The sequence below is a fragment of the Chenopodium album genome, chromosome 2, assembly GCF_948465745.1.
Source record: "Chenopodium album chromosome 2, dcCheAlbu1.1, whole genome shotgun sequence".
Lineage (NCBI taxonomy): Eukaryota > Viridiplantae > Streptophyta > Magnoliopsida > Caryophyllales > Amaranthaceae > Chenopodium > Chenopodium album.
In genome coordinates, this window is record NC_137835.1 from 52,011,548 (window position 1) to 52,028,114 (window position 16,567).

The window sequence follows — 16,567 nt, forward strand, 5'->3', positions numbered from 1 at the left end:
CAAACACATTTAAACAAAATTTTTGAATCAAATGAAAGTCAAACACATTCAAACAAATCTTTTTAAATCATATGAAAGTGAAACATATTCAAACATAGTTTATTGAATCAAATGAAAGTCAAACACATTCAACCAATTCTTTTTGAATCGAAATAAAATAAAACAAATTTAAACAAAGATTTTTGAATCAAAAAAGAGTCAAACATATTTAAACAAGCGTTTTGAATCAAATGAAAGTCTAACACATTCAAACAAATCTTTCAAAATCAAATGAAAGTCAAACACATTCAAACATATCTTTTTGAATCAAATGAAAGTCAAACACATTCAAACAATGGTTTTGAATCAAATGAAAGTGAAACACGTTCAAACAAAGCTTTTTGAATCAAGTGAAACTCAAATACATTCAAACAATTCTTTTCGAATCGTAAAAAATGTAAAACACATTAAAACAAAAATTTTTGAATTAAAAGAAAGTTAAACACATTCAAACAAAGTATTTTTGAATCAAATGAAAGTCAAACACATTCAAACAAATATTTTTAAATCAAATGAAAGTCAAACACATTCAAATAAATCTTTTTGAATCGAAATAAAGTCAAACACATTCAAACAAAACTTTTTGAATCAAATGAAAAATAAACACATTCAAACAATTCTTTTTGAATCGAAATAAAGTAAAACAAATTCAAACAAAGCTTTTTGAATAAAAAACAGTCAAACACATTCAAAGAAGCGTTTTGAATCAAATGAAAGGCAAACACATTCAAACAAATCTTTCAAAATCAAATGAAAGTCACACACATTCAAACATATCTTTTTTTAATCAAATGAAAGTCAAACACATACAAACAATGGTTTTGAACCAAATGAAAGTCAAACACGTTCAAACAAAGCTTTTTGAATCAAATGAAAGTCAAATACATTCAAACAATACTTTTCGAATCGTAAAAAAACTAAAACACATTAAAACAAAAATTTATGAATCAAAAGAAAGTCAAACACATTCAATCAAAGTTTTTTTGAATCAAATGAAAGTCAAACACATTCAAACATTGCCTTTTGAATCAAATGAAAGTCAAACACATTCAAACAAAGCTTTTTGAATCAAATGAAAAGTCAAATACATTCAAACAAAGCTTTTTGAATCTAATGAAAGTCAAACAAATCAAACCATTCTTTTTGAATCGAAATAAAGTAAAACAAATTCAAACAAAGCTTTTTGAATCAAAAGAAAGTCAAACACATTCAAACAAGCTTTTTAAATCAAATGAAAGTCAAACATATTCAAATAAAGCTTTTTGAATCACATGAAAGTCAAACACGTTTAAACAAAGCTTTTAGAATCATATGAAAGTCAAATACATTCAAACAATTCTTTTTAAATCGAAAAAAAGTAAAAATCATTCTAACTAAGCTTTTTGAATCAAAAGAAAATCAAACACATTAAAACAAATCTTTTTGATTCAAATGAAAGTGAAACACATTCAAACAAATCTTTTTAGATCGAAATACAGTGAAACACATTCAAACAAAACTTTAAGAATCAAAAGAATGTCAAACACATTCTAACAATTCTTTTTGAATCGAAAAAAAAGTAAAACATATTCAAACAAAGTTTTTTTAATCAAAAGAAAGTCAAACACATTTAAACAAATATTTTTGAATCAAATGAAAGTCAAACATATTCAAACAAATATTTAAAAATCATATGAAAGTCAAACACATTCAAACATAGCTTTCTGAATCAAATGAAAGTTAAACACATTCAAACTAAGCTCTGTGAATCAAATGAAAGTCAAACACATTCAAATAAATCTTTTTGAATCGAAATAAAGTCAAACATATTCAAACAAAGCTTTTTGAATCAAATGAAAGACAAACACATTCAAACAAAGCTTTTTTTGAATCAAATGAAAGTTAAACACATTGAAACATAGCTTTTTGAATCAAATGAAAATCAAACACTATCAAACAAAGCTTTTTTTAATCAAATGAAATTCATATACATTAAAACAAAGCTTTTGAATCAAATGAAAGTTAAACACATTCAAACAAAGCTTTTTGAATCAAATGAAAGTTAAACACATTCAAACAAAGCTTTTTGAATCAAATGAAAGTTAAACACATTTAACCATAGCTTTTTGAATCAAATGAAAGTTAAACACTATCAAACAAAGCTTTTGAATCAAATGAAAGTCATATACATTAAAACAAATATTTATAAATCATATGAAAGTAAAACACATTCAAACATAGCTTTCTGAATCAAATGAAAGTTAAACACATTCAAACTAAGCTCTGTGAATCAAATGAAAGTCAAACACATTCAAATAAATCTTTTTGAATCGAAATAAAGTCAAACATATTCAAACAAAGCTTTTTGAATCAAATGAAAGACAAACACATTCAAACAAAGTTTTTTTGAATCAAATGAAAGTCAAACACATTCAAACTAATATTATTAAATCAAATGAAAGTCAAACACATTCAAACATAGCTTTTTGAATCAAATGAAAGTGAAACACATTCAAACAAAGCTTTTTGAATCAAATGATAGTCAAATACATTCAAACAAAGCTTTTTGAATCTAATGAAAGTCACACACAATCAAACAATTCTTTTTGAATCGAAATAAAGTAAAACTAATTTAAACAAAGCTTTTTGAATCAAAAGAAAGTCAAACACATTCAAACAAGCTTTTTGAATCAAATGAAAGTCAAACACATTCAAACAAATCTTTCAAAATCAAATAAAAGTCAAACACATTCAAACATAGCTTTATAAATCAAATGAAAGTCAAACATATTCAAATAAAGCTTTTTGAAACAAATGAAAGTCAAACACGTTCAAACAAAGCTTTTAGAATAAAATGAAAGTCAAACACATTCAAACATAGCTTTTTGAATCAAATGAAAGTCAAACACACTCAAACACAGCTTTTTGAATCAAATGAAATTCAAACACATTCAAATAGTTCTTTTTAGATCGAAATACAGTCAAACACATTCAAACAAAGATTTAAGAACAAAAGAAAGTCAAACACATTCTAACAATTCTTTTTGAATCAAATGAAAGTCAAACACATTCAAACAAAGATTTTTGAATCTAATGAAAGTCAAACACGTTCAAACAAATCTTTTTGAAGCAAATGAAAGTCAAATACATTCAAACAATTCTTTTTGAATCGAAAAAAAGTAAAACACATTAAAACAAAGCTTTTTGAATCAAAAGAAAGTCAAATACATTCAAACAAAGCTTTTTGAATGAAATGAAAGTCAAACACATTCAAACAAATCTTTTTAAATAAAATGAAAGTCAAACGCATTTAAACAAAGCTTTTTGAATCACATGAAAGTCAAATACACTCAAACAATGCTTTTTGAATGAAATGAAAGTCAAACACATTCAAACAAGTCTTTTTAAATCAAATGAAAGTCAAACGCATTCAAACATAGCTTTTTGAATCACATGAAAGTCAAATAAACTAAAACAATGCTTTTTGAATCAAATGAAATTTAAACACATTCAAAGAAATCTTTTTGGATCGAAATACATTCAAACACATTCAAACAAAGCTTTATGAATAAAAAAAAAGTCAAACACAATTAAACAATTCTTTTTGAATCGAAAAAAGTAAAAAACACATTCAAACAAAGATTTTTGAATGAAAAGAAAGTCAAACACATCCAAACAAAGTTTTTTGAATCAAATGAAAGTCAAACACATTTAAACAAATGTATTTAAATCAGATGAAAGTCAAACACATTCAAATATAGCTTTTTGAATCAAATGAAAGTCAATCACATTCAAACAAAGCTTTTTAGATCGAAATACAATTAAACACATTCAAACAAAGCTTTATGAATAAAAAGAAAGTGAAACACATTCTAACAATTCTTTTTAAATCGAAAAAAAGTAAAACACATTCAAACAAAGTTTTTTGAATTAAAAGAAAGTCAAACATATTCAAACAAAGTTTTTTGATTCAAATGAAAGTCAACACATTCAAACAAATCTTTTTAAATCAAATGAAAGTCAAACACATTCAAACATAGCTTTTTGAATTAAATGAAAGTAAACCACATTCAAACAAAGCTTTTTGAATCAAATGAAAGGCAAATACATTCAAACAAAGCTTTTTGAATCTAATGAAAGTCAAACACATTTAAACAAATCTTTTTGAATCGAAATAAAGTAACACTAATTCAAACAAGGCTTTTTGAATCAAAAGAAAGTCCAACACATTTAAACATAACTTTTTGAATCAAATGAAAGTCAAACACATTCAAACAAAGCTTTTTGAATTAAATGAAAGTCAAACACGTTCAAACAAAGCTTTTTGAATCAAATGAAAATCAAACACATTCAAACAAAGCTTTTTGAATCAAATGAAATTTAAACACATCTAAACAAATCTTTTTGGATCGAAATATAGTCAAACACATTCAAACAAAGCTTTATGAATTAAAAGAAATTCAAAATCATTCAAACAAAGTTTTTTGAATCAAAACACATTCAAAGAAAGTTTTTTGAATTAAAAGAAAGTCAAACACATTTAAACAAAATTTTTGAATCAAATGAAAGTCAAACACATTCAAACAAATCTTTTTAAATCATATGAAAGTGAAACATATTAAATATAGTTTATTGAATCAAATGAAAGTCAAACACATTCAACCTATTCTTTTTGAATCGAAATAAAGTAAAACCAATTTAAACAATGCTTTTTGAATAAAAAAAAAAAAGTCAAACACATATAAACAAGCGTTTTGAATCAAATGAACGTCAAACACATTCAAACAAATCTTTCAAAATCAAATGAAAGTCAAACACATTCAAACATATCTTTTTGAATCAAATGAAAGTCAAACACATTCAAACAATGGTTTTGAATCAAATGAAAGTCAAACACATTCAAACATTGCCTTTTAAATCAAATGAAAGTCAAACACATTCAAACAAAGCTTTTTGAATCAAATGAAAGTCAAACACAATCAAACAATTCTTTTTGAATCGAAATAAAGTAAAACAAATTCAAACAAAGCTTTTTGAATCAAAAGAAAGTTAAACACATTCAAACAAGCTTTTTGAATCAAATGAAAGTGAAACACATTCAAACAAATCTTTAAAAATCAAATAAAAGTCTAACACATTCAAACATAGCTTTTTAAATCAAATGAAAGTCGAACATATTCAAATAAAGCTTTTTGAATCAAATGAAAGTCAAACACGTTCAAACAAAGCTTTTAGAATCAACTGAAAGTCAAATACATTTAAACAATTCATTTTAAATCGAAAAAAAGTAAAACACATTCTAACAAATCTTTTTGAATCAAAAGAAAGTCAAACACATTCAAACAAAGCTTTTTGAATCAAATGAAAGTCAAACACATTCAAACATAGCTTTTTTAATCAAATGAAAGTCAAATACATTTAAACAAAGCTTTTGAATCAAATGAAAGTTCAACACATTCAAACAAAGCTTTTTGAATCAAATGAAAGTCAAACACATTCAAATAAATCTTTTTGAATCGAAATAAAGTCAAACACATTCAAACAAAGCTTTTTGAATCAAATGAAAGTCAAACACATTCAAACATAGCTTTTTGAATCAAATGAAAGTTAAACACATTCAACCAATTCTTTTTGAATCGAAATAAAGTAAAACAAATTCAAACAAAGCTTTTTGAATTAAAAAAAAGTCAAACACATTCAAAGAAGCGTTTTGAATCAAATGAAAGTCAAACACATTCAAACAAATCTTTCAAAATCAAATGAAAGTCAAACACATTCAAACATATCTTTTTTGAATCAAATGAAAGTTAAACACATACAAACAATGATTGTAAATCAAATGAAAGTCAAACACGCTCAAACAAAGCTTTTTGAATCAAATGAAAGTCAAATACATTCAAACAAAACTTTTTGAATCTAATGAAAGTCAAACACAATCAAACAATTCTTTTTGAATCGAAATAAAGTAAAACAAATTCAAACAATGCTTTTTGAATCAAAAGAAAGTCAAACACATTCAAACAAGCTTTTTGAATCAAATGAAAGTCAAACACATTCAAACAAATCTGTCAAAATCAAATAAAAGTCAAACACATTCAAACATAGCTTTTTAAATCAAATGAAAGTCAAACATATTCAAATAAAGCTTTTTGAATCAAATGAAAGTCAAACACGTTCAAACAAAGCTTTTAAAATCAAATGAAAGTCAAATACATTTAAACAATTCTTTTTAAATCGAAAAAAAGTAAAACTTATTCTAACAAATCTTATTTAATCAAAAGAAAGTCAAACACATTCAAACAAATCTTTTTGAATCAAATTAATATCAAACACATTCAAACATAGCTTTTTAAATCAAATGAAAGTCAAACACACTCAAACAAAGCTTTTTAAATAAAATGAAAGCTAAACACATTCAAACAAATCTTTTTAGATCGAAATACAGTCAAACACATTCAAACAAAGCTTTAAGAATCAAAAGAAAGTCAAACACATTCTAACATGCTTTTTGAATAAAAAAAAAAGTAAAATATATTCAAAAAAAGTTTTTTTAATCAAAAGAAAGTCAAACACATTTAAACAAAGATTTTTGAATCAAATGAAAGTCAAACACATTCAAACATATATTTATAAATCATATGAAAGTCAAACACATTCAAACATAGCTTTTTGAATCAAATGAAAGTTAAACACATTCAAACAAAGCTTTTTGAATCAAATGAAAGTCAAACACATTCAAATAAATCTTTTTGAATCGAAATAAAGTGAAACACATTCAAACAAAGCTTTTTTAATCAAATAAAAGTCAAACACATTCAAACAAAGCTTTTTGAATCAAATGAAAGTTAAACACATTCAAACAATTCTTTTTGAATCAAAATAAAGTAAAACAAATTCAAACAAAGCTTTTTGAATAAAAAAAAAGTCAAACACATTCAAAGAAGCGTTTTGAATCAAATGAAAGTCAAACACATTCAAACAAATCTTTCAAAATCAAATGAAAGTCAAACACATTCAAACATATCTTTTTTGAATCAAATGAAAGTTAAACACATACAAACAATGGTTGTAAATCAAATGAAAGTCAAACACGCTCAAACAAAGCTTTTTGAATCAAATGAAAATCAAATACATTCAAACAAAACTTTTTGAATCTAATGAAAGTCAAACACAATCAAACAATTCTTTTTGAATCGAAATAAAGTAAAACAAATTCAAACAATGCTTTTTGAATCAATAGAAAGTCAAACACATTAAAACAAGCTTTTTAAATCAAATGAAACTCAAACACATTCAAACAAATCTGTCAAAATAAAATAAAAGTCAAACACATTCAAATATAGCTTTTTAAATCAAATGAAAGTCAAACACATACAAACAATGGTTTTGAATCAAATGAAAGTCAAACACGTTCAAATAAAGCTTTTTGAATCAAATGAAAGTCAAATACATTCAAACAATTCTTTTCGAATCGTAAAAAAAGTAAAACACATTAAACCAAAAATTTTAATCAAAAGAAAATCAAATACATTCAAACAAAGTTTTTTTGAATCAAATGAAAGTCAAACACATTCTAACAAAGCCTTTTGAATCAAATGAAAGTCAAACACATTCAAACAAAGCTTTTTCAATCAAATGAAAGTCAAATACATTCAAACAAAACTTTTTGAATCAAAATGAAAGTCAAACACAATCAAACCATTCTTTATGAATCGAAATAAAGTAAAACAAATTCAAACAAAGCTTTTTGAATTAAAAAAAAAGTCAAACACATTCAAAGAAGCGTTTTGAATCAAATGAAAGTCAAACACATTCAAACAAATCTTTCAAAATCAAATGAAAGTCAAACACATTCAAACATATCTTTTTGAATCAAATGAAAGTCAAATACATACAAACAATGGTTTTGAATCAAATGAAAGTGAAACACGTTCAAATAAAAATTTTTGAATCAAATGAAAGTCAAATACATTCAAACAATTCTTTTCGAATCATAAAAAAGTAAAACACATTAAAACAAAAATTTTTGAATTAAAAGAAAGTCAAACACATTCAAACAAAGTTTTTTTAAAACAAATGAAAGTCAAACACATTCAAACATTGCCTTTTGAATCAAATGAAATTTAAACACATTCAAACAAAGCTTTTTGAATCAAATGAAAGTCAAATACATTAAAACAAAACTTTTTGAATCTAATGAAAGTCAAACACATTCAAACGTAGCTTTTTTCATCAAATGAAAGTCAAACACATTCAAGCAAAGCTTTTTAGATCGAAATAAAGTCAAACACATTCAAACAAAGCTTTAAGAATCAAAAGAAAGTCAAACACATTCTAACAATGCTTTTTGAATCAAAAGAAAGTCAAACACATTCAAACAAGCTTTTTGAATCAAATGAAAGTCAAACACATTCAAACAAATCTGTCAAAATCAAATAAAAGTCAAACACATTCAAACATAGCTTTTTAAATCAAATGAAAGTCAAACATATTCAAATAAAGCTTTTTGAATCAAATGAAAATCAAACACGTTCAAACAAAGCTTTTAAAATCAAATGAAAGTCAAATACATTTAAACAATTCTTTTTAAATCAAAAAAAAGTAAAACTTATTCTAACAAATCTTATTTAATCAAAAGAAAGTCAAACACATTCAAACAAATCTTTTTGAATCAAATTAATATCAAACACATTCAAACATAGCTTTTTAAATCAAATGAAAGTCAAACACACTCAAACAAAGCTTTTTAAATAAAATGAAAGCTAAACACATTCAAACAAATCTTTTTAGATCGAAATACAGTCAAACACATTCAAACAAAGCTTTAAGAATCAAAAGAAAGTCAAACACATTCTAACATGCTTTTTGAATAAAAAAAAAGTAAAATATATTCAAAAAAAGTTTTTTTAATCAAAAGAAAGTCAAACACATTTAAACAAAGATTTTTGAATCAAATGAAAGTCAAACACATTCAAACAAATATTTATAAATCATATGAAAGTCAAACACATTCAAACATAGCTTTTTGAATCAAATGAAAGTTAAACACATTCAAACAAAGCTTTTTGAATCAAATGAAAGTCAAACACATTCAAATAAATCTTTTTGAATCGAAATAAAGTGAAACACATTCAAACAAAGCTTTTTTAATCAAATAAAAGTCAAACACATTCAAACAAAGCTTTTTGAATCAAATGAAAGTTAAACACATTCAAACAATTCTTTTTGAATCAAAATAAAGTAAAACAAATTCAAAGAAAGCTTTTTGAATAAAAAAAAAAGTCAAACACATTCAAAGAAGCGTTTTGAATCAAATGAAAGTCAAACACATTCAAACAAATCTTTTAAAATCAAATGAAAGTCAAACACATTCAAACATATCTTTTTTGAATCAAATGAAAGTTAAACACATACAAACAATGGTTGTAAATCAAATGAAAGTCAAACACGCTCAAACAAAGCTTTTTGAATCAAATGAAAGTCAAATACATTCAAACAAAACTTTTTGAATCTAATGAAAGTCAAACACAATCAAACAATTCTTTTTGAATCGAAATAAAGTAAAACAAATTCAAACAATGCTTTTTGAATCAATAGAAAGTCAAACACATTAAAACAAGCTTTTTAAATCAAATGAAACTCAAACACATTCAAACAAATCTGTCAAAATAAAATAAAAGTCAAACACATTCAAATATAGCTTTTTAAATCAAATGAAAGTCAAACACATACAAACAATGGTTTTGAATCAAATGAAAGTCAAACACGTTCAAATAAAGCTTTTTGAATCAAATGAAAGTCAAATACATTCAAACAATTCTTTTCGAATCGTAAAAAAAGTAAAACACATTAAACCAAAAATTTTAATCAAAAGAAAATCAAATACATTCAAACAAAGTTTTTTTGAATCAAATGAAAGTCAAACACATTCTAACAAAGCCTTTTGAATCAAATGAAAGTCAAACACATTCAAACAAATCTTTTTGAATCAAATGAAAGTCAAATACATTCAAACAAAACTTTTTGAATCAAAATGAAAGTCAAACACAATCAAACCATTCTTTATGAATCCAAATAAAGTAAAACAAATTCAAACAAAGCTTTTTGAATTAAAAAAAAAGTCAAACACATTCAAAGAAGCGTTTTGAATCAAATGAAAGTCAAACACATTCAAACAAATCTTTCAAAATCAAATGAAAGTCAAACACATTCAAACATATCTTTTTGAATCAAATGAAAGTCAAATACATACAAACAATGGTTTTGAATCAAATGAAAGTGAAACACGTTCAAATAAAAATTTTTGAATCAAATGAAAGTCAAATACATTCAAACAATTCTTTTCGAATCATAAAAAAGTAAAACACATTAAAACAAAAATTTTTGAATTAAAAGAAAGTCAAACACATTCAAACAAAGTTTTTTTAAAACAAATGAAAGTCAAACACATTCAAACATTGCCTTTTGAATCAAATGAAATTTAAACACATTCAAACAAAGCTTTTTGAATCAAATGAAAGTCAAATACATTCAAACAAAACTTTTTGAATCTAATGAAAGTCAAACACATTCAAACGTAGCTTTTTTCATCAAATGAAAGTCAAACACATTCAAGCAAAGCTTTTTAGATCGAAATAAAGTCAAACACATTCAAACAAAGCTTTAAGAATCAAAAGAAAGTCAAACACATTCTAACAATTCTTTTTGAATCAAATGAAAGTTAAACACATTCAACCAATTCTTTTTGAATCGAAATAAAGTAAAACAAATTCAAACAAAGCTTTTTGAATCAAAGAAAGTCAAACACATTCAAACAAGCTTTTTGAATAAAATGAAAGTCAAACACATTCAAATAAATCTTTCAAAATCAAATTAAAGTCTAACACATTCAAACATAGCTTTTTAAATCAAATGAAAGTCAAACATATTCAAAAAAAGCTTTTTGAATCAAATGAAAGTCAAACAAGTTCAAACAAAGCTTTTAGAATAAAATGAAAGTCAATTACATTGAAACAATTCATTTTAAATCGAAAAAAAGTAAATCACATTCTAACAAATCTTTTTGAATCAAACGAAAGTCAAACACATTCAAACAAAGCTTTTTGAATCAAATGAAAGTCAAACACATTCAAACATAGCTTTTTGAATCAAATTAAAGTCAAACACACTCAAACAAAGCTTTTTATAACAAATGAAAGTTAAACACATTCAAACAAAGCTTTTTGAATCAAATGAATGTCAAACACACTCAAACAAAGCTTTTTAAATCAAATGAAAGTTAAACACTTTCAAACAAATCTTTTTTAGATCGAAATACAGTAAAAACACATTCAAACAAAGCTTTAAGAATCAAAAGAAAGTCAAACACATTCTAACAATTCTTTTTGAATCAAAAAAAAGTAAAAAATATTCAAACAAAGTTTTTTTAATCAAAAGAAAATCAAACACATTTAAACAAAGATTTTTGAATTAAATGAAAGTCAAACACAATCAAACAAATATTTATAAATCATATGAAAGTCAAACACATTCAAACATAGCTTTTTGAATCATATGAAAGTTAAACACATTCAAACAAAGCTTTGTGAATTAAATGAAAGTCAAACACATTCAAATAAATCTTTTTTAATCGAAATAAAGTCAAACATATTCAAACAAAGCTTTTTGAATCAAATTAAAGTCAAATACATTTAAACAAAGTTTTTGAATCTAATGAAAGTTAAACACATTCAAACAAAGTTTTTGAATCAAATGAAAGTCAAACACATTCAAATAAATCTTTTTGAATTGAAATACAGTCAAACACTTTCAAACAAAGCTTTTTGAATCAAATGAAAGTCAAACGCATGTAAACAAAGCTTTTTGAATCAAATGAAAGTTAAACACATTCAACCAATTCTTTTTGAATGGAAATAAAGTAAAACCAATTCAAACAAAGCTTTTTGAATTAAAAAAAAAGTCAAACAAATTCAAAGTAGCGTTCTGAATCAAACAAAAGTCAAACACATTCAAACAAAGCTTTTTGAATCAAATGAAAGTCAAATACATTCAAACAAAACTTTTTGAATCTAATGAAAGTCAAACACAATCAAACAATTCTTTTTGAATCGAAATAAAGTAAAACAAATTCAAACTAAGCTTTTTGAATCAAAGAAAGTCAAACACATTCAAACAAGCTTTTTGAATCAAATGAAAGTCAAACACATTCATACAAATCTTTCAAAATCAAATTAATGTCTACCACATTCAAACATAGCTTTTTAAATCAAATGAAAGTCAAACATATTCAAATAAAACTTTTTGAATCAAATGAAAGTCAAACACGTTCAAACAAAGCTTTTAGAATCAAATGAAAGTCAAATACATTTAAACAATTCATTTTAAATCGAAAAAAAGTAAAACACATTCTAAAAAATCTTTTTGAATCAAAAGAAAGTCAAACACATTCAAACAAAGCTTTTTGAATAAAATGAAAGTCAAACACATTCAAACATAGCTTTTTGAATCAAATGAAAGTCAAACACACTCAAACAAAGCTTTTTAAATTAAATGAAAAATAAACACATTCAAACAAAGCTTTTTGAATCAAATGAAAGTCAAACACACTCTAACAAAGCTTTTTAAATCAAATGAAAGTTAAACACATTCAAACAAATCTTTTTAGATCGAAATACAGTAAAACACATTCAAACAAAGCTTTAAGAATCAAAAGAAAGTCAAACACATTCTAACAATTCTTTTTGAATAAAAAAAAAAGTAAAACATATTCAAACAAAGTTTTTTTAATCAAAAGAAAGTCAAACACATTTAAACAATGATTTTTGAATTAAATGAAAGTCAAACACATTCAAACAAATATTCATAAATCATATGAAAGGCAAACACATTCAAACATAGCTTTTTGAATAATATGAAAGTTAAACACATTCAAACAAAGCTTTGTGAATAAACTGAAAGTCAAACACATTCAAATAAATCTTTTTGAATCGAAATAAAGTCAAACATATTCAAACAAAGCTTTTTGAATCAAATGAAAGTCAAACACATTCAAATAAAGCTTTTTGAATCAAATGAAAGTTAAACAGTTCAAAAATAGCTTTTTGAATCACATGAAAGTCAAACACATTGAAACAAATATTTATAAATCATATGAAAGTCAAACTCATTCAAACATAGCTTTTTGAATCAAATGAAAGTTAAACACATTCAAACAAAGCTTTTTGAATCAAAGGAAAGTCAAACACATTCAAATAAATCTTTTTGAATCGAAATAAAGTCAAACACATTCAAACAAAGCTTTTTGAATCAAATAAAAGTCAAACACATTCAAACAAAGGTTTTTGAATCAAACGAAAGTTAAACACATTCAAACAATTCTTTTTGAATCGAAATAAAGTAAAACAAATTCAAACAAAGCTTTTTGAATCAAAAGAAAGTCAAACACATTCAAACAAGCTTTTTGAATCAAATGAAAGTCAAACACATTCAAATAAATCTTTCAAAATCAATTTAAAGTCTAACACATTCAAACATAGCTTTTTAAATCAAATGAAAGTTAAACATATTCAAATAAAGCTTTTTGAATCAAATAAAAGTCAAACACGTTCAAACAAAGCTTTTAGAATCAAACGAAAGTCAAATACATTTAAACAATTCATTTTAAATCGAAAAAAAGTAAAACACATTCTAACAAATATTTTTGAATCAAAAGAAAGTTAAACACATTCAAACAAAGCTTTTTGAATCAAATGAAAGTAAAACACATTCAAACATAGCTTTTTGAATCAAATGAAAGTCAAACACACTCAAACAAAGCTTTTTAAATCAAATGAAAGTTAAACACATTCAAACAAAGATTTTTGAATCAAATGAGAGTCAAACACACTCAAACAAAGCTTTTTAAATCAAATGAAAGTTAAACACATTCAAACAAATCTTTTTAGATCGAAATACAGTCAAACACATTCAAATAAAGTTTTAAGAATCAAAAGAAAGTCAAACACATTCTAACAATTCTTTTTGAATAAAAAAAAAGTAAAACATATTCAAATAAAGTTTTTTTAATCAAAAGAAAGTCAAACACATTTAGATAAAGATTTTTAAATCAAAAGAAAGACAAACACATTCAAATAAAGCTTTTTGAATAAAATGAAAGTTAAATACATTCAAACAATTCTTTTCTAATCGTAAAAAAAAGTAAACACATTAAAACAAAAATGTTTGAATCAAAAGAAAGTCAAACACATTCAAACAAAGTTTTTTTTGAATCAAATGAAAGTCAAACACATTCAAACAAATATTTTTAAATCAAACGAAAGTCAAACACATTCAAACATAGCATTTTGAATCAAATGAAAGTCAAACACATTCAAACAAAGCTTTTTGAATCAAATGATAGTCAAATACATTCAAACAAAGCTTTTTGAATCAATATAAGTCACACACAATCAAACAATTCTTTTTGAATCGAAATAAAGTAAAACTAATTTAAACAAAGCTTTTTGAATCAAAAAAAAGTCAAACACATTCAAACAAGCTTTTTGAATCAAATTAAAGTCAAACACATTCAAACAAATCTTTCAAAATCAAATAAAAGTCAAACACATTCAAACATAGCTTTTTAAATCAAATGAAAGTCAAACATATTCAAATAAAGCTTTTTGAAACAAATGAAACTCAAACACGTTCAAACAAAGCTTTTAGAATCAAATGAAAGTCAAATACATTCAAACAATTCTTTTTAAATCGAAAAAAAGTAAAACACATTCTAACAAAGCTTTTTGAATCAAAAGAAAGTCAAACACATTCAAACAAAGCTTTTTGAATCAAATGAAAGTCAAACACATTCACACATAGCTTTTTGTATTAAATGAAAGTCAAACACACTCAAACACAGCTTTTTGAATCAAATGAAAGTCAAACACATTCAAATAAATCTTTTTAGATCGAAATAAAGTCAAACACATTAAAAAAATCTTTAAGAACAAAAGAAAGTCAAACACATTCTAACAATTCTTTTTGAATCAAATAAAAGTCAAACACATTCAAATAAATCTTTTTGAATCGAAATAAAGTCAAACACATTCAAACAAAGCTTTTTGAATCAAATGAAATTCAAACACATTCAAACACAGGTTTTTGAATCAAATGAAAGTTAAGCACATTCAACCAATTCTTTTTGAATCGAAATAAAGTAAAACAAATTCAAACAAAGCTTTTTGAATTAAAAAAAAGTCAAACACATTCAAAGAAGCGTTTTAAATCAAATGAAAGTCAAACACATTCAAACAAATCTTTCAAAATCAAATGAAAGTCAAACACATTCAAACATATCTTTTTGAATCAAATGAAAGTCAAACACATACTAACAATGGTTTTGAATCAAATGAAAGTCAAACACGTTCAAATAAAGCTTTTTGAATCAAATGAAAGTCAATACATTCAAACAATTCTTTTCGAATCGTAAAAAAAGTAAAACACATTAAAACAAAAATTTTTAAATCAAATGAAAGTCAAACACATTCAAACAATGTTTTTTTGAATCAAATGAAAGTCAAACACATTCAAACATAGCATTTTGAATCAAATGAAAGTAAAACACATTCAAACAAAGCTTTTTGAATCAAATGAAAGTTAAATACATTCAAAGAAAGCTTTTTGAATATGATGAAAGTCAAACACAATTAAACCATTCTTTTTGAATCAAAATAAAGTAAAACAAATTCAAACAAAGCTTGTTGAATCAAAAGGAAGTCAAACACATTCAAACGAGCTTTTTAAATCAAATGAAAGTCAAACACATTCAAACAAAGCATTTTGAATCCAATGAAATTCAAACACATTCAAACATAGCTTTTTGAATCAAATGAAAGTCAAACACATTCAAACAAAGCATTTTGAATCCAATGAAATTCAAACACATTCAAACATAGCTTTTTGAATCAAATGAAAGTCAAACACACTCAAACAAAGCTTTTTAAATCAAATTAAAGTTAAAAAAATTCAAACAAATCTTTTTAGATCGAAATACAGTCAATTACATTAAAACAAATCTTTAAAAATCAAAAGAAAGTTAAACACATTCTAACAATTCTTTTTGAATAAAAAAAAAGTAAAACATATTCAAACAAAGTTTTTTTAATCAAAAGAAAGTCAAACACATTTAAACAGAGATTTTTGAATCAAATGAAAGTCAAACATATTCAAACAAATATTTATAAATCATATGAAAGTCAAACACATTCAAACAAAGCTTTTTGAATCAAATGAAAGTCAAACACAATCAAACAATTCTTTTTGAATCGAAATAAAGTAAAACAAATTCAAACAAAGCTTTTTGAATCAAATGAAAGTTAAACACATTCAAACAAAGCTTTGTAAATCAAATAAAAGTCAAACACATTCAAATAAATCTTTTTGAAACGAAATAAAATAAAACACATTCAAACAAAGCTTTTTGAATCAAATAAAAGTTAAACACATTCAAACAATTCTTTTTGAATCGAATTAAAGTAAAACAATTTCAAACAAAGCTTTTTGAATAAAAAAA